This window comes from Teleopsis dalmanni, chromosome X, assembly GCF_002237135.1.
Source record: "Teleopsis dalmanni isolate 2A chromosome X, ASM223713v2, whole genome shotgun sequence".
In the NCBI taxonomy this organism is placed as follows: Eukaryota; Metazoa; Arthropoda; class Insecta; order Diptera; family Diopsidae; genus Teleopsis; species Teleopsis dalmanni.
This window is the reverse complement of record NC_051848.1, coordinates 49,003,329-49,016,827: the sequence shown is the minus strand read 5'-3', so window position 1 is coordinate 49,016,827 and position 13,499 is coordinate 49,003,329. Positions and strand designations below refer to the sequence as shown.

The window sequence follows — 13,499 nt, the reverse complement described above, 5'->3', positions numbered from 1 at the left end:
AATCGTTCTAACACATGCTAAAGTGTATTAGCCATAAAGGAGAATATTTCGAGAAAGAATAAAGCAATTTTCAACGACAATTTAGTTAGTTATTTTTTTCATTATTAGGCTTAAAATATAAATAGTGACCCTCGTACAAAAACCTGAACTATTGTTTTGCAGTACATAATATGTCATCTATTTTATTATTCTACTGCTCATACGAACTTGAACCTAGATGGGTAGCGGACGGTAACAAATATAATTTTAGATTCAAATTACTTTCAATTATTGAAGGAGTCACACTTTTTTTGTATAGAACAATTTATTTCATTTAAAATCGATTAATAAATTTTCCTTTTCTCCTCCTTGTCTTGACATTGATTTCTGTTTACTAGGTTTCTGATGAACTGAAGTAACTCTATGACGGAATATAACAACAAAAACTACAACTCAGTCAACAATTCAGTCAATAATTAAACCTATTATTTCTAAATATATTTTCGGTAAATTTAATCGGTTGAATGCGTGCGTAAGTTTTTGCCGGTCTTGTGGTCTTATGATTTTATGGCCTTATGATCATTTCAATCAGGTTTTCCTGAAATTAGTATCCAATAACAGTTATACTTTTCAATTTTAACTGAAGGTTTGGTTATTTATCTTTAGGTTAAGTTTTGCCAATAAACTAATTTTATTATACTTTGAGATCTGGAAATGATCTACAGTTTATTTTATCATCAATAAACTGTAGAGCTCTCCAGAATTAAACCTTACTTTAAATATGTATATCTCGACTCGATATATAATACCGAGACTAACATTTCTACACTATTTGGTTCCCACTCCAAAATATGTCTAACTTTACCTAACGTGTGGTGTACGACGTTGTGTATTTCTGTTTATTCAATATACCATCATTTTTTATATTCTTTAGAATGTTAGTCTTCTTTTCTTTGCATGATGAAACTCGAGTTAGTGTCTCTAGCACTCTAACTCAATAGTGTCAACAGTGACCACTTCCATGTTCCACTGTAGTAAGAGCTCATATTTGTATTCTATTACTTATTCAAATTTACAGAAGTATAGTTTGAAACCTAGCGCATCTTCTTGACGGAATATATATTGCAATTAATATGAGAGAGTACAATTCTGAATAATTGTGCACATTCATAAGATCGTACACTTTCGACTATAAAGTTTTTGTAAATAATTTTATTGCTGATGTACCATGGAGCTTCTGCCATACATCTTAGCATATATCTCAGTGATATGTGTGCTTTGAACGATATCAACAATTAAGTGAAACAAAAAAATGTTGGCGTGTGCGTCGAAGTTTCCATATCCTTCAGTAATCCAACAGAAATCCTATGCAAAAATAATAAAAAAAATTTTTCTGTGAAATGTACTAGCACTTTTTTTCGAATATTATCTTATATGGATTCTGTCTAATATAGGTGATGCATCTGGATTTAAATAAAGTCTTTGTGCAAACTGAGAGGTTCGTTTGCGAATATATAAAACAACAGATCGGTATATAGATAGAAACATGAGAATTATTGATTATGATGCAAAATACGATTTGACTAAAATTGACTAAAGTGAATTATGTTTTTCCTAGAGATTTTTTACAATGGACTTATTTAGCTGAAACGTCAAATAAGTCCATTGCTTTTAAAATTCCTAACGGCTAACGTCAGCTGTAAATATATTTTCTTTTATTTGTTTTTTGCTTTCAATAGATTTGATACTGGAATTTTACTTTTCTAACATAAATATTGAGAGATAAGTTTACGTTGAAACTGATATACAGACGGACATTGCTTGATTGATACACCTCATCAAAATAATTAAGAGTATTTAGACTCTATAGGATCTATGTTGTATGCTTCACTGCCTTCCAGGTTCGTGTTAAAGATTGGGAGATAAGTTTGCGTTGAAACAGATAGCGAAGTTGACATCTATGCAGTTCCACGGACTCATATCAAATATATATATATACATATATCTTGGAGAATTTTACAAGACATCTTTCACTGCGTGATAATGTGATAATATAACCTTTTCCAATTATATTCATATCACTCGAACTCATATCAAATATATATACAAATAATACATATATCTTGGAGGGTCTTAAAGATACCTTTCATTGCGTGATAAGAAGATAAAGCAAAAAAATAAATAAATAAAATGCGAAAAATAAAAACGTTTCGAACATAGCAAAACAAAAAAAAAACAAATACAGAAGGATAAGTGTGGTGAGGAAGGAATGAATAAGCGCAATTATTTTAGCTTCACAATCACTTTATTTTTATAAAATAAATATGACCAAACCTATTTTTAATTAAATTTATAATAAATGTAAATGAAACGTCAGTCAAAACATTAGTAAATCACTTTCCACCAACAATTTTCTTTATATAAGATTTTCACCACTCCTTTTCTTTCATTCAACCCCAAAAACCATGTGCTTGCTCACCTGTTTTGTTACTTCAGCTGTCTTCCTCGCCCTCGCTTACGTCCACTTCTACTTCCACGTCCTCGTCCTCGTCGTCGTTGTTGTAGTTGTGCTGGCGTGTTGTTGTTGTGTTCGTTTTGTTTGCTTTTCGTTGTGCTTTCCTCTTGTGTAAATAATTACAATTTTCCTTATAAATTTAAAAAGTCCTGCGGTGAGAAATCAATTTTATTCTTATTATTACATGGAAATTTATAATTGCACAATATACGAGAAGCAAGCAAGTAAAATTTGCATATAAATTTTTAATCAGAAAATTGAATTTTCACACGCTACTGTATAGTTTTTTTTTATTGTTATCATAATTGTTTTAAGTGACATTTTAATTCATTTCAATATTAAAGTGATTAAATGATATTATTTATATATTGAATTTAATGTTGATTTTTTTTTTACTTGAAATGCTTAAGTATTTTTAAGTTTATTTATTTTTATTTTTAAGAAATCTAGTGTATTTTCTTGAAATTTTTTTTTGTTTACGCACTTTTTTTTTTAATGCACAATTAAATATTTATTAAAAGGCAGGCACTAGTTTTATTGATAAATTTAAGTGTTGGTAATTTTTTAATTAATGCTTAACTCTTAATGACACTTGAGTATAAAAACTAAATTAACTTCATTCTAAAATTCTGTTTAATTATTTGCATTTCAAAGTGTTTATATAGTTAGTTATATATAAATATCTTTAAGTATAATGCCTACCGGAAAAACGCAAAAAAAAAATCTTTATTAAATTCTTACAACAACAACGACAACAACATCCATTGCACGCAAACGTACAATATTAACTGCCGCAGAATATTTATTGTCTGCTGTTATTTGTTGAATGAACGAACGAACGAACGAATAACACAGAAGAGAAATTCAACACTAAGCAATATTTTGCATCTGTGTTTAAAGCTCAATAATTGAATTCAATTTCATATTTTGACAACAACAATAACAACAATAACAAAAACAATAACAACAACAATAACAACAACAATAATAATAACAACAATAATAATAGCAATAGCAACGGCAACGGCAATAACAAAAATTAATAAAGGAATATTGCCACTGACAACAACAACAACAACAACAACATGAACAACATTGGTACAATAATCCCACTTAATTAAATCTGGTTGAATTTAAAATTACTGAGAGTTTTCTATGCTCTAGTTGAACTCATCTCCTCTCGTGCTTTATTGCTCCCTTGCTAAAAGTGAATTTTGTAAAAAGCTTTTTGTGTGCGGTGCGAGATTGAAACTAAAATGAATGCATCAATTAAATAACAATATTTGAAAATATTTTTTAATGTTTAACAACGAAGTTCAACGGTTTTTATTAATTTAAAGTTTTAAAAGAAAAATTAATTGTAAACGCAGTAATTTTGTTTTATTTTATTTTTAAAAATAAAATAAATAGTTACAACTTTTAAATAGCTTCAGTTAAAAAGCTTTTTTGAAAGTTCATTTATTTTGACTTTTTAAAAGCTTTTGAAGTGAGCATTGCATTAGTTGAGAAGCTTTAAATGAAATTGCAACAACGGCTGTCATTTGGTTTGCTTGAAATTTGAAATTTAAAACAGTTTTTAATTTAATAAAATAGAAAAGTTGAAAAGCTCTCACTTAAAGTTGAATGAGTTTCAGCATTTCATTGCCGTCACATTAAGGATTTCGAATAATGTCAAATAATTTATATACATTTTATATAGTAAGTGCTTTCGGCAGATTTCACGTGAGGCAAAAAACAGCAGGTTGCTCGCTAAAATTTGCTTAAATGCACTCAAAACAACAATACAAATCCAAGATTCTTTTATAATTTAATACTAGGTAGATCAGCTGATCATAATGCCATATTAATATGTGTATATGTGAGTAGTTCCCTTATAATAAATTTCACTGCTTCATGTTAAAAGTTATTGTAGATTGAAATTTTTTAAAAATCGTTATTATTTATAACTTCATTATAATAAGTTTTTTTCCAGATTTGTACAAAGATTTATACCAGTTAAGGTAAAGTATTTTACAATCAACTACTAGGAAACCATTTTCTTCCATTCGTTCTAAAAATGTGGGTATAAAGTTGTTTCTGATTCTGGTGGGCCTATCAGAGAAATAGTCTAATTAAAAGTGGATTAAGTTTAAACAGCCAATAAATGTTAAGATAATCCAAATCAATAACGAAACGATTTTAATATATGTAATTTATATACGATGTGTGCAAAGTTTTTTTTGAAGAAATAAATCCGAGTAAATTGAGTAACGAGTGGTGTAAACGCATTTTATATTATGACCTACAAAACAGATTTTGTTCAAAAAAAAATAATTTGTTGATTGAAATGGATAACACTGAAATTATAAGCTACTACTGCTTCATCAAACGATTGATTTGAAGCTATATTATTAACAATGGTTAAAAATATAGTATGCTTAAAGTGAGACATAAAAATAAGAAGGTCGAGATTGATTGAAAGGAATGGATTGTGTGTTTGCCACAGACACATTTGAATAGGAAGTCTTGATTTATTTATTGTAGTACAGTACTGGTATTGCAGTTCAACATTAGACGTAATTTTTTCTTCTAGAGTAGCAAAAAAATACTCGCAACCTACGAAAGAAAACATGTGAAGCAACAACAATGCTTTTAAAATCTTCAGAGTTAGATTTTACTTGCAAAAAATTCATGTCTTAAGTTTCAGTGCAGTTAAATTCAAAAATCAATCTATTGTGATATTCACTGGATATATTTTGTAAAATTCCAGTTATCCGTTGAAATCATATGAGTATTTAATTTACTAATAAACTTAAATACATCAATAAATAAATTAATAAAATGTAATGTAAGAAAGTATATAAGATAAAAAGGCTTAACATTGCCGTTCTAATATTCATTTTGGTGTCCTTTATTTAAATTGAATAATTTTTAGTGTTTACAATTTTTATATTTCATATTGTACATAATACAACCAAGAACATGTCAAAAAAAAGCATTAAACATATTGTAAAAGTAATGCCAATTTGTTTCAACCAGACTTCATGTTGTTTTTTTACAACTCTGAAAGAAAAAATTATGGCTATTATCATGTATTCTGATATCTACCAAACTTTATTATTGGTGTAGAATTTAAAATGCGAAAGAGGGCTATGAAAGACTCCTTCATTAATTCAAGAAGAATTGAAGTTAAAAATCCACTTCAATTATATTAATAAAATTGTTTTGAAATCCACAAAATATTGTTTAATTGTAATATTGTTTAAATAATTGTCGAAGGTTCAAGCTTAACCTAATATACACATTATTGCTCAGCTCGACAAAACGGGTAATTCTACCAATAAAATTATTAATATTTAATAGATATATTTAAATTAATTAAAATAATATAAAATACATTTTTGTTGTTGTAGTTCACTACTGTTCGAAAAACCTCTTTTTATATTTCTGAAATCGTTCAAGGAAGTTGTGTGAAGATCAATTTATCTTTCTTAAAACCATTTAATTGCTCTTATCATTGTGCTATGCTTTCAACTTAGATTTCTTTTAGTGACAATTTTTTATTGTACTTTACTCTTTTAGATGTGATATTAATCGGCTTTCTACCTGCAAAACAATTGCGCTGGCATATATGTATTTATATATAATGAATGTGTCATATGTTCCATATGCTTTCGGTAATCTTCTCGAAGTATAAACAAACTGAAATTCATGCAGACTCATCATAATGTGTCTCAGAGCCAAGACTAAATCCAAAATATATAAAAAATTGTTAAATAAAATTAATATTAAATTGAACTTAAATACATTACACACCTACATAGCAATTTGTAAATATATTATCAATGGCAAGTCTATATTCTCATCGTATGTTATAATTATTCTATATTTTTTTTATATTTTTGCCTGTACTATGGCTGATGATAAGCGCTGATAAGAGTACACTGACAAATCTGTAATTTGTGGCTTTGTTAGCTAACAGCCTGGCGTACATATATGCTTTATTTAAGTATGTAGTGCTTTCCCATTGTTGTATTTGCTGTTGTAGCAGCAACTCAAAGACTTTCGTTCATTAATGCTTGAGTCTTATCAACACGAAACTATCGCTACGATTTGTCATTCTCACTGTGGAATGCATACGCCATAACGAATTGGCACAGACCTCGTTATGTTAAATGGGTTTTCGCTTTACTTGGCATTTATTGAATTCATTTATTGAGGTGTGAAAACAATTTCCATTGCAATTATTTCATGAGCTCAAAATTATTTCAAGTGAATCGTTTACAGTTTCGTAATATTCGTTTTATTGATTTTATAGTATGACTTTCAGATGTCATCGCACGTTCAAAATAGAAATGCAATTATGTGAAGTAGTTTTTTAATTCTAAATTCTAAACGCTTATATTGAAGACAATAAAAGCATTATTAATATTTACAATATTGCGATAAGAGCGTGAAAGGTACAGCGGAAGGGTAAACAAAGCAGTAAGATGAATAATAGGTCTGTTCCATGAGCTATTCGTAGTAAGTTTAAGTAACACTGTATATACATAAGGGAGTTCCACCAGCAAATTTTCGTGTATTCTCGTGTAAATTTGACTTGTGTTTTACTTTAGTCCGACTGACTGTTACTTAAATCGCCTACAACTGTGTCTTGCTATATAGCCAAACTGTAACTAAGGCGTTAAACTTTTGGAAATTTTCGTGTTCCTTTTTCATGTTAAGCTAGTCAGTTAGTTTCAATTAAAGCAGCGCTGGTTTTTACCACACACCCTGATTGAATTATTCTTCTATAACATCCTTCTATATTAAGGATGTTTCTCAAGCAGATTAGTTTGCATACTTCTATAGTGTAATAATTTGATCTTGCAAAACATAATAAATTTGAGTATTTTATTATTTTATTGTGAGATTCAATAAACTTGCGTTTAACTTATCAACACATTAAACAAAGTCTATACAGAGAAAGCTTTCTAAAGTGGACCCCAATAGAAATAGCAATTACCTTTGCATAAGAAAACTGGTGTTCTCTCGTGTTGAAGGAAAAAACTGGGGTTAAGAGAGATACTCGTTTAAGTGTGCGTTAGTTTAATACAGCCTCGATAGAAATAGCAATTATCTCTGGATAAGAAAACTGGTATTCTCTCGTGTTGAAGGATAAAAAATGGGGTTAAGAGAGATACTCGTCAGTTCAATATAGTCTTCACTGTATATACATTTTATAATTATAGAAAAAAAAATTAAAATTTATTTTTAAAAATCCTTTGTACTGTAACAACTCTAACTAAACAGAAAGTTTCTCAGTTCCCAAATAAAGGACAGAAAATCTTTCGTTAAACAGTTCCGAATTATAGAAAAGATCAAGCGTTATCACCTCACTATTTTCTTGATATAGAGTATAGCCGGTCAATCACAGGGTTGTCGAAATTGCATTAATGGGACTGGAGCAGTTTTTATATTTCTTACTAGTCAAAGTGTGTTGCTATTTAATATTGAATATATGATATTATCAAAGTATAAATCAATGCTAAAAACTTAAGGTAACATAAATACTGATGGCGCAACATTTCTTATAGGTAGGTGTATATCATTTATCTGCTAATAATACTCATATCTAAAAATGTTCTTTAGATTGTGATGTAACATATTGTTTATAATGAGCTCGCAATAATATAATAACCAATTCTCATATTTTCGTATAATACTTGACGGTGTCGTTTTAAGTTCCATATTTAATAGTAATTTTCGGACCTGATAAGATTTCAGAGCTTATAAAGGCGTTCATTATAAAAACATTTGCACTGTACTTTCATTTCACTAGATTTCACAGCTTTCACTACATAACTCTCCAATGATCTTATCAATAAAACGACTATACAGTGATATCAGCAAAGACAGATTTAAAACAACCAAAAATAATCCACGAAAATTTAGTAACTCTACCATCAATTCAATCTAAAAACGACATAAATGAAGTTGTTTCCCCGCTCAATACCACTATCTCCACTAGCAACATCTCAGACCACAGTAACTAAACTTATAAAAATACGAGATGTCACATTCCAATCCGACATCGATGTGCTTGTCTCAGCTAAGCGCAGTGCAAGGCAGAACTAGCAAACTCATCGATCTCTAGAGTCAAAACAATAATTTCTAGAAGCAACTAAAGCATTTAAGGACGCATTATCTGCGAGCAAAAACCATTCATTGCAAAATTACCTTAAAAATATTGGTCCTCTCAAGGAAAACAACTACAGACTATGGAAAACAGCTCAAAAATTCAAAACCAAAGTACAAAGGAACCTCCCTTTAGAAAACTGGACAAAACATGATCGAAAAGCGACGAGGAGAAGCGAATCCTCATGGCTGAACATTTGTAGACAGTCTTTCAGTCGAATCCGAAAGAAAATAACTATCAGCTTTATGTCCAGTTCTCTTCAAGAGTTATTGAATTCCCCCCAAAGTACGTTTTCTTAAAGTGAAGGAAGCTTCCATTGAAAACACATGAGAAAATAAGACACCAAGAATAGATGTAACCACTGGCGAAATTTTTAAGAAACTTCCTGATAAAGCCATTTTGATCATTACTGTCATCTGGAACGCAGTTTTGTCGTTTGGCTACTTTTTCAAGTAGTGGAAAACATCTACAATCACAATGATCCCCAAGCGCGGGAAAGATCCCACTGCAGTCACATCTTATAGACCGACCAATAAGTCTGCTCTAGTAGCTTTCAAAAATTTGTGAGAAGATAGTTATCTCAAAGACTATCAACTTCACACAAAGTCGAAACATCATACTGAAAAAAAGCACATGGCACAACAGATCAAGTACACAGAATAGCAAAAGGAATTATGTACGGTTTTCAAGATAAGAAATACTGTGCAGGTGTTTTCTTAGACGTAACTCAGGCCTTTAACAAAATCTGGCATGAAGGCTTTTTATACAATATCAAAAAGTCCTTCCCGGCAAACGTAAATAAACTTCTAAACATTTACTTTACTAACCGTAGATTTAAGGTTAAACATAACTCATTTAATACCAGTGAGTATGAAATTGCTGCTAGAGTTTTTCAGGAAAATGTCTCTGGATCACTCCTTTCTCTAATCTACAGCGAAGATCTCTCATTGTATAGAGACCATCTGGTCTCAACTTTTGCAACTGATATTGTCATTCTCCGCTTAGAAAAAGATCTTTTAGTTCTCAGCCACCACATGTCAACTCATTTTAATCTTCTTGAAACCTGGCTAGCTAAATGGCTAGTACATATAACATTCCTTCTACGAAAAGACACTCTTCCTCCAATTAATATAACAATGTTCGTATTCCTCAATGCAATGGAGTGAAATATTTAGGCGTTTATCTTGATAGAAGTTTAATATGGTCAAAACACTTTGACAACACATTGGCGGATGAGTGCCAAGTCTGCACTCAGCCTCGAAAACAAAGTATTGCTGTTGTATAATGCCATCATAAAACTAATCAGGGTAAATGGTGTAGAGCTTGGGGAACGACGTGCTATTTGTATATATAAAAACTGCAAAGATTACAAAACAAAATCACCAGGCAGATTGTAAAAGCCCGTGGTATATGTAGAACTCCATTATTCAAAGGGATGTCCGTATATCCAAGATATCTGATGTCATTCAAACTCAAATTGCGAAGTATTGTTTAAAACTAAATACACAATCAAATATCGAAGCCAGACAACTGCTTATCATCAACTCGGCATTTCGTTTTAGTAAGAAACAGCTGCTTAACTCGTAACAAATTTGTAATATAAACTACCGTTTCTTTGATTAACACCTTAAAGCATTCTCTAGTTACATATTAAACGCCAAGTTTTTAAGATTTCATATTACTTAATGTTAATTTCATTTAAAAAGATTCAATAAAGCAAATAATTGGAAAAAAAATATGGACTTTCAGCTATATGAATACCCAGGTCTCTGGTTCAAGATTTTTGAGCGCTTCAAGATTTTCTCTATTGGTTTTTATATTAATGCTGAAGTCTCCCTATATCTCCGTTTGATATACACTTACATACACAAAAGACCCAAGTACATGCGATTTGTTATATATACGATTTGATATATACAGTTCATAGCTGAAATCATTTTTGAAAATTTCACAGCAGAATTTATGCAATAATTTTACTTAAAAATTGTTTGTTTACAAATGAACTTTGTTTACCCACTTATAAATATTTCAAAAAGGAAGGAGTGTATTTCCGTAACATTTGTATTACATTATACCCAATTGAAACGAAAACCACATAAAAAAAAATAAAACCAAAAAATAATTAACTTTGGTTTGGTCAATAGTTAACTTTAATACTTTACACACAGATAGTTTTGCTTTAAAGCAATCGAACAATAGTGTCTATATTTTTGGAATTGGATACATTTTGTCTGGCCGCCACATATTCAAGTTTGATCTGCCGGGACACACCATAGGTGCAAAGTTTTATGCAAAGAGCTGTGTTGTTGTTGTAGCCCGGAGTGAACTGCTGTGTAGTTGCTTTTGTAGCACACGGCACTTGATTGTCAAACTCGACGAGAGGCTCCGGTACATAAACCCGGCCGTTCTTAGACCAGTAGCTGCTATATTAGTTAGCAAATAATTGCTCGATACCCAGATAGATAAAATAATAGGTCTGTTCCATGAGCTACTCGTAGTAACTTTGAGTAACACTGTATATACACAAGTGCGTTCCACCTGCAAATTTTTGTGTATTTTCGTGTAAATTTTACTTGTGTTTTACTTGAGTTTTACTACAAGTAGCTCTAGGCCTATTATTTAAGTAGATAGAAGTAGTTATGTTTACTTGACCTCATAAGCCAATCGCAATGAAATATCTCCATGTTTCGGATAGTCTCCGTGTTTTAATAAAAATATGAACTCAAAGCGTGTTTTTTTTATATCCATTTACTACGTATACCCAGTTGGCATTGTTCTTGTATCTCTTTTCGTAGAGTGAATGTTATGTGCTAAGATAAAGATGAGTTGATATGTGGTGGCTGAGAACTAAAGGAACTATCTTCATGTTTGGGATATTCTCCGTGTTTCACACAGTTCATATGTATGTTTTTTTTAATTCCATTTATTACGCGTATCCAGTTGGGCTTGTTCTTTGTGCAATTATCAAGTGATACGAACTTCGGATAGTTTAGAAGATAATGTTATTAAAGATACTTAAGGCTATCTATTATTGAGGCTGCAGAAAATGTGTGTTCTTTCATATAGTTCAGAGTCATTTAAATTAATAAAAAAAAAACAATGTAAAGACAATAGAAGCGTTAGTTACACTTTAGCAGTTAGAAAGTGCGGTGAAAAGGCTAAAATGGATACTGCAATAACAATCGGAGCATTTGGGTGTATGTACCAAAGTCACTAAAGCTTACACGTCAAGACGGAGGAAAGTACAAGCTACAACAACGACAACAACAACGTCAACAACAAACATCTTCCTTATAGCTTTAAGTTAATTGAAACCATGCTTGTTAGTTTTCAAAGACGCATATGGCACCAGCCTTTTACCGCACAACTACCGGTGCAATTAAAGGACAAATATAAATATATCACACGCTTAACACACCCCGTGCCGAAAAGTCAAGGTTGTGTGATTTACTTTGCTGTACCGCCTGACCTTGCTACTGCAGTGCTACGGTGCTGCTTTCGTATAGTTTTTTCTATTAGGTTTAGAATTTACGAGAGCAGTCAGTTCTCATATCAATATTATTTTTGAAAAATTTATTATAAAAAATAATTGTTTTTGAATGAGTAATATATTTTATTGTTAATTTTGTTTTGTAACTTTAATCATAATATTTGTTTTTTTTTTTTTAATTAAAATTTAATGAAATCCTTCTTCAGAAAAGCACAAGAAAGCAATTTTCCTTGTAATTTTATTTATTCTCACCACAGTACTCACGTGCTTGTTTATTTTGTTGTTGCGTGGTTATTCTTTATTTACTCGCATTTCGTCCTTAGAACTCACATTCATCACTGACAACTTTTTCTAAAAATAATTGTAGGTCATTTAACATTTTAGGCACTTAATTGACTTTGTTAACAAAGCTAAAGGCAAATCACTTGAACTTCACAGAAAAGTCGTAGAAAAGTCAGTAGTTGTGCATGCAGTTGTTGTTGTTGGTTTCCGATGAAAGAACGCGCTTAGCAAAGCAAATATTTTTGTTTTGCAATGAAAGAAAGAATTTGTTTGTGTATTATTACTTTAATTTAAATTGTTTAAACATTTTTTAATATGTTTTCACAATTTCAAAAGGATTTATTTTTTATTATGATTTATAATTTCATTTAAAATACACACTATATGTGTATGCCTGAACATCTGCACTGTCTCTTTTGAAAACAAATTCACATTTATAAAATTCAACTTCAACTGAGATTAATTGTAATTTTATAACTGCAATAGAAGTGTTTAAACATGAAAATATTATATTTGTTTGATTTCGCGGCAAATTCGTAACTCAATAATATAACTTTATTATTTTATGGCAAAACGAAGTACTCACACAACCTCTTAATTCAACTGTCAAACTCGTACTGTTGTCATTTGTACCGTTTGAGCGTTCGTAGTCGTTCGAATTCTAACTGAAAAGTTCTGCATGTTATCAACGTCCAAGTTTAGATTTTCAATTACATTGAATTTTTGTTTTCTGCTCACATATGACACTTCATACAGAGCGCAAGTGACGTCACAAACGTATGCAAAGCTTTGCAATAATCACAACTTAATATATGTTTTAGATACGTTATAAAGCTTTTTATATTACAGTTATATTTTTATACTGCAGTGAGCTTTCATTGTTGTTTGCTGGCTGTGTTCCTGAGTAGCAGTTAATGTGGTTTTAACATATACAGCATCTTGAAAAAGTTTTTGTGTTAGCTTTTTATTTTAAAACCGTCAAGTGGTAAGCTTTAGCAAAAGCTTTTTGCAATGCACTGCACACAGAGTACTGGAGAATGCTTTCAGTTTCAAAGATTTGAACGACAGATTCGTTT

The 13,499-nt window shown here is 30.6% G+C and overlaps 1 protein-coding gene across 8 annotated transcripts in view; it reads right to left on the bottom strand.

Moving 5' to 3' along the window:
- Positions 1 to 13,105, bottom strand: part of LOC119689011 (putative 1-acyl-sn-glycerol-3-phosphate acyltransferase acl-2) — a 30,321-nt gene extending 17,216 nt beyond the window's left edge. The window contains exons 1-3 of one of the 8 annotated variants that reach the window (XM_038103737.1): positions 13,010 to 13,103; positions 12,406 to 12,492; positions 2,459 to 2,643 (exon numbers count right to left, since the gene is read on the bottom strand). The gene's annotated coding sequence lies outside the window, so the exon portion shown is untranslated. Of the gene's footprint in view, positions 1 to 2,458; positions 2,644 to 3,196; positions 3,330 to 12,393; positions 12,718 to 13,009 lie in introns of those variants that run through there. The other 7 variants (XM_038103738.1, XM_038103741.1, XM_038103736.1 and 4 more) reach the window with 7 other exon arrangements.
- Between the last annotated feature and the right edge of the window lie 394 nt (positions 13,106 to 13,499).